Raw genomic sequence first — 6233 nt, forward strand, 5'->3', positions numbered from 1 at the left:
ATGTGGAACGCTATGCACGCTGCGCCTTGGTCCAATCATTATAACGATCGTGAGATCATGACAGGTGTCCTAGTTCTATTATCTACCTCTTCTAGTAGAGCCTGGAAGTTTTTGAGTTCTCTGTTTGAAGTGATCGCATCTAGTTTTCCTCTTCTTCTTACCTAGAGACGGGAAGGAGGAGGAAGAGAGGCAGGAGAAAATGGAGCGAGAGAGAAATAAATACATTTAAAACTTTAACTTCCTGACTGATGTCTTGAGATGTTGCTTCAATATATCCACAGAATTTTCCTTCCTCATGGTGCCATCTATTTTGTGTAGTGCACCAGTCCCTCCTGCAGCAAAGCAAACCCACAACATGATGCTGCCACCCTTGTGCTTCACGGTTGGGATGGTGTTCTTCAGCTTGCAAGCATCCCCCTTGTTCCTCCAAACATGACAATGGTCATTATGGCCAAACAGATCTATTTTTGTTTCATCAGACGAGAGGACATTTCTCCAAAAAGTACGATCTTTGTCCCCATGTGCAGTTGCAAACCGTAGTCTGGCTTTTTTATGGCGGTGTTGGAGCAGTGGCTTCTTCCTTGCTGAGCGGCCTTTCAGATTATGTCTATAGGACTCGTTTTACTGTGGATATAGATCATTCTGTACTTGTTTCCTCCAGCATCTTCACAATGTGCTTTGCTGTTGTTCTGGGATTGATTTGCACTTTTCGCACCAAAGTACGTTCATCTCTAGGAGACAGAACGCGTCTCCTTCCTAAGCGGTATGACGGCTGCATGGTCCCACGGTGTTTATACTTGCGTACTATTGTTTGTACAGATGAAAGTGGTACCTTCAGGCATTTGGAAATTGCTCCCAAGGATGAACCAGACTTGTGGAGGTCTACAATTTTTTTGAGGTCTTGGCTGATTTCTTTTGATTTTCCCATGATGTCAAGCAAAGAGGCACTGAGTTTGAAAATAGGCCTTGAAAAACATCCACAGGTATACCTCCAATTGACTCAAATGATGTCAATTAGCCTATCAAAAGCTTCTAAAGCCATCACCCTACTAGAATCTGAAGTCAAATATCTACTGTTTGCTGATGATCTGGTGCTTCTGTCTCCAACCAAAGGAGGGTCTACAGCAGCACCTAGATCTTCTACACAGATTGTCTGACTTGGGCCCTGACAGTAAATCTCAGTAAGACAAAAATAATGGTGTTCCAAAACGAATACAAATTCCATCTAGACACTGTTGCCCTAGAGCACACACAAAACTATACATACCTTGGTCTAAACATCAGCGCCAGAGGTAACTTCCATAAAGCTATGAACGATCTGAGAGAAAAGTCAAGGCAAAAGGAACAAAATTCAACATACCAATTAGGATCTGGCTAAAAAAAATACTTGAATCAGTTATAGAACCCATTGCCCTTCATGGCTGTGAGGTCTGGGATCCGGTCAACAACCAAGGACAAACACCAAATTGAGACTCCGCATGCAGAATTCTGCAAAAATATTCTCTGTGTACTTTACAACACCAAATAATACATGCAGAGCAGAATTAGGCCGATATCCGCTAATTATAAAAATCCAGAAAAGAGCTGTTAAATTCTACAACCACCTAAAATGGAAGCGATTCCCAAACCTTCCATAACAAAGCCATCACCTACAGAGAAATTAACATGGAGAAGAGCCCCCTAAACTAGCTGGTCCTGGGCCTCTGTTCACAAACACAATCAGACCCCACAAATCCCCAGGACAGCAACACAATTAGACCCAACCAAATCATGAGAAAACAAAAAGATAATTACTTGACACATTGGAAAGAATTTACAAAAAAAACAGAGCAAACACTATTTGGCCCTAAACAGCGTGTACGCAGTGACAGGATACCTGACTACTGTGACTGACCCAAAATGAAGGAAATCTTTGAGTATGTACAGACTCCGTGAGTATTGCCTTGCTATTGAGAAAGGCTGCCCAAAGGAAGACCTGGTTCAAGAGAAGACAGTCTATGTGCACACTTCCCACAAAACGAGAATGAAACTGGACGTGCACTTAATTCCTGCCAAATATATGACCATCGAGACATTTTTCCCTCAGATTACACAGACACACAAAGATTTTGAAAATAAATCCAATTTTGATAAACGTCCATATATATATATATATTGGGTGAAATAGCAGTGTGCCATCAGCACAGCAGCAAGATGTGACCCGTTGCCACAAGAAACGGGAATCCAGTGAAGAACAAAACACCATTGTAAATACAACCTATATTTGATTTATTTCCACTTTTGTACTTGAACTATTTGCACATCAGTACAACACTGTATAGAGACACATTTGAAATGTTATTCTTTTGGAACTTGTGAATGTAATGTTTAGTGTACATTTCTTTACTTCACTTTTGTTTATTATCTATTTCACTTGCGTTGGCAATGTAAACATGTTTCCCATGCCAATAAAGCCTTTTAACACTTGTGTGGTGTTCATGTTTTTGTTTTTCCCCAAATGTATGCAGGTCTGATGGACCCACAACATTATTGGGGTTTTAAAATACATAGACGTCAACTTATGTTAATTACAAGCAATATAACATGGTTAACATTTGCCATTTACCTCTGCTAGATCACATTTATCAATAAAAGCGCTATTAAAAATCAACATGGGTGGAATAAATCATGTTTATCTGGAACTAATATAAATGAAACAATGTTTCCATCACTATTTATATTTATTGCTTTGAACTGAACAAATTGGAAGGACAATTTACTTACAGTATTTTATGGAAATGATAAATGAGCCCCATTGGACACAAATTAACGCCAGTCTACACATCACAATGAGGGACAGAGTTTTACTGAGTGTGTGTTGCAAATGTATTTCTTGCACTTGACGCATGTGTACTGTGTCTTCCTGTCCTTCTTGGGTCCACACACATCGCAGCGCTTCTTCTTGTTGCTTCCGGCTGCAATCTAGAATTATGAAAATACATAGTTCAGGAATTTTACTAACATCTCACTCACCACACACAGCAGGCCGAGGTAGGAGAGTCAGACACACGTCATCACTCACACTTACTTCCAGTATTGGAGTTGTTGGTTCTGTGGGTCAGGCGGATGGGGAACCAGCATCTTCCTCACGATGGCTGCAGAAGCTAGGGTCCTTGGGATATGTTGCCTCCTATGGATTTGAGGTCTTACCAATGCCTAGCCCAGCTCCTCGAGAAAGAGACGTTTCCGCTGGAGCTTCCCTCTGTTCAAATCTGGGTTCAACGCTATCCAGATTAGAGGTTGATTTCAAGTTTTCATAACAATCGGTAATTGGCATTTTTGGACACCGATTATGGCCGATTACATTGCAGTCCACGAGGAGATTGTGAGTGCATTAAGGAGCCAAGGTAAGGTGCTAGCTAGCATTAAACTTATCTTATAAAAGGCAATAAATCTTAACATAATCACTAGTTAACTACACATGGTTGATGATATTACTAGTATACCTAGCTTGTCCTGCGTTGCATATAATCGATGCAGTGCCTGTTAATTTATCATTGAATTACAGCCTACTTCGCCAAACGGGTGATTTAACAAGCGCATTCGCGAAAAAAGCACTGTCGTTGCACCAATGTGTACCTAATCATAAACATCAATGCCTTTCTTAAAATCAATACACAAGTATATATTTTTAAACCTGCATATTTAGTTTATATTGCCTGCTAACATGAATTTCTTTTAACTAGGGAAATTGTGTCACTTCTCTTGCGTTCTGTGTAAGCAGTCAGGGTATATGCAGCAGTTTGGGACGCCTGGCTCGTTGCGAACTGTGTGAAGATAATTTCTTCCTAACAAAGACCGTAATTAATCTGCCATAACATTGAAGGTTGTGCAATGTAACAGCAATATTTAGACTAAGGGATGCCACCCATTAGATAAAATATGTAACGGTTCCGTATTTCACTGAAAGAATAAACGTTTTGTTTTCTAAATTAAAGTTTCCGGATTTGACCATATTAATGACCTACGGCTCGTATTTCTGTGTTATATTATAAATAAGTCTATGATTTGATAGAGCAGTGACTGAGCGGTGGTAGGCAGCCGCAGGCTTGTAAGCATTAATTGAAACAGAACTTTCCTGCGTTTGCCAGCAGCTCTTCGCTGTGCTTCAAGCATTGCACTGTTTATTACTTCAAGCCTATCAACTGAAAGTATTCGGCCCCCTTGAACTTTGCGACCTTTTGCCACATTTCAGGCTACAAACATAAAGATTTAAAACTGTATTTTTTTGTGAAGAATCAACAACAAGTGGGACACAATCATGAAGTGGAACGACATTTATTGGATATTTCAAACTTTTTTAACAAATCAAAAACGGAAAAATTGGGCGTGCAAAATTATTCAACCCCTTTACTTTCAGTGCAGCAAACTCTGTCCAGAAGTTCAGTGAGGATCTCTGAATGATCCAATGTTGACCTAAATGACTAATGATGATAAATACAATCCACCTGTGTGTAATCAAGTCTCCGTATAAATGCACCTGCACTGTGATAGTCTCAGAGGTCCGCAGAGAGCATCATGAAGAACAAGGAACACACCAGGCAGGTCCGAGATACTGTTGTGAAGAAGTTTAAAGCCGGATTTGGATACAAAAAGATTTCCCAAGCTTTAAACATCCCAAGGAGCACTGTGCAAGCGATAATATTGAAATGGAAGGAGTATCAGACCACTGCAAATCTACCAAGACCTGGCCGTCCCTCTAAACTTTCAGCTCATACAAGGAGAATACTGATCAGAGATGCAGCCAAGAGGCCCATGATCACTCTGGATGACCTGCAGAGATCTACAGCTGAGGTGGGAGACTCTGTCCATAGGACAACAATCAGTCGTATATTGCACAAATCTGGCCTTTATGGAAGAGTGGCAAGAAGAAAGCCATTTCTTAAAGATATCCATAAAAAGTGTTGTTTAAAGTTTGCCACAAGCCACCTGGGAGACACACCAAACATGTGGAAGAAGGTGCTCTGGTCAGATGAAACCAAAATTGAACTTTTTGGCAACAATGCAAAACGTTATGTTTGGCATAAAAGCAACACAGCTCATCACCCTGAACACACCATCCCCATTGTCAAACATGGTGGTGGCAGCATCATGGTTTGGGCCTGCTTTTCTTCAGCAGGGACAGGGAAGATGGTTAAAATTGATGGGAAGATGGATGGAGCCAAATACAGGACCATTCTGGAAGAAAACCTGATGGAGTTTGCAAAAGACCTGAGACTGGGACAGAGATTTGTCTTCCAACAAGACAATGATCCAAAACATAAAGCAAAATCTGCAATGGAATGGTTCAAAAATAAACATATCCAGGTGTTAGAATGGCCAAGTCAAAGTCCAGACCTGAATCCAATCGAGAATCTGTGGAAAGAACTGAAAACTGCTGTTCACAAATGCTCTCCATCCAACCTCACTGAGCTCGAGCTGTTTTGCAAGGAGGAATGGGAAAAAATTTCAGTCTCTCGATGTGCAAAACTGATAGAGACATACCCCAAGCGACTTACAGCTGTAATCGCAGCAAAAGGTGGCGCTACAAAGTATTAACTTAAGGGGGCTGAATAATTTTGCACGCCCAATTTCAGTGCGAAAGTATTCGGGCCCCCTTGAACTTTGCGACCTTTTGCCACATTTCAGGCTTTAAACATAAAGATATAAAACTGTATTTTTTTGTGAAGAATCAACAACAAGTGGGACACAATCATGAAGTGGAACGACATTTATTGGATATTTCAAACTTTTTTAACAAATCAAAAACTGAAAAATTGGGCGTGCAAAATTATTCAGCCCCTTTACTTTCAGTGCAGCAAACTCTCTCCAGAAGTTCAGTGAGGATCTCTGAATGATCTAATGTTGACCTAAATGACTAATGATGATAAATACAATCCACCTGTGTGTAATCAAGTCTCCGTATAAATGCACCTGCACTGTGATAGTCTCAGAGGTCCGTTAAAAGCGCAGAGAGCATCATGAAGAACAAGGAACACACAAAGGCAGGTCCGAGATACTGTTGTGAAGAAGTTTAAAGCCAGATTTGGATACAAAAATATTTCCCAAGCTTTAAACATCCCAAGGAGCACTGTGCAAGTGATAATATTGAAATGGAAGGAGTATCAGACCACTGCAAATCTACCAAAACCTGGCCGTTCCTCTAAACTTTCAGCTGATACAAGGAGAAGACTGATCAGAGATGCAGCCAAGAG

This window comes from Oncorhynchus mykiss, chromosome 9, assembly GCF_057628025.1.
Source record: "Oncorhynchus mykiss isolate SJ-2025 chromosome 9, ASM5762802v1, whole genome shotgun sequence".
NCBI lineage: Eukaryota > Metazoa > Chordata > Actinopteri > Salmoniformes > Salmonidae > Oncorhynchus > Oncorhynchus mykiss.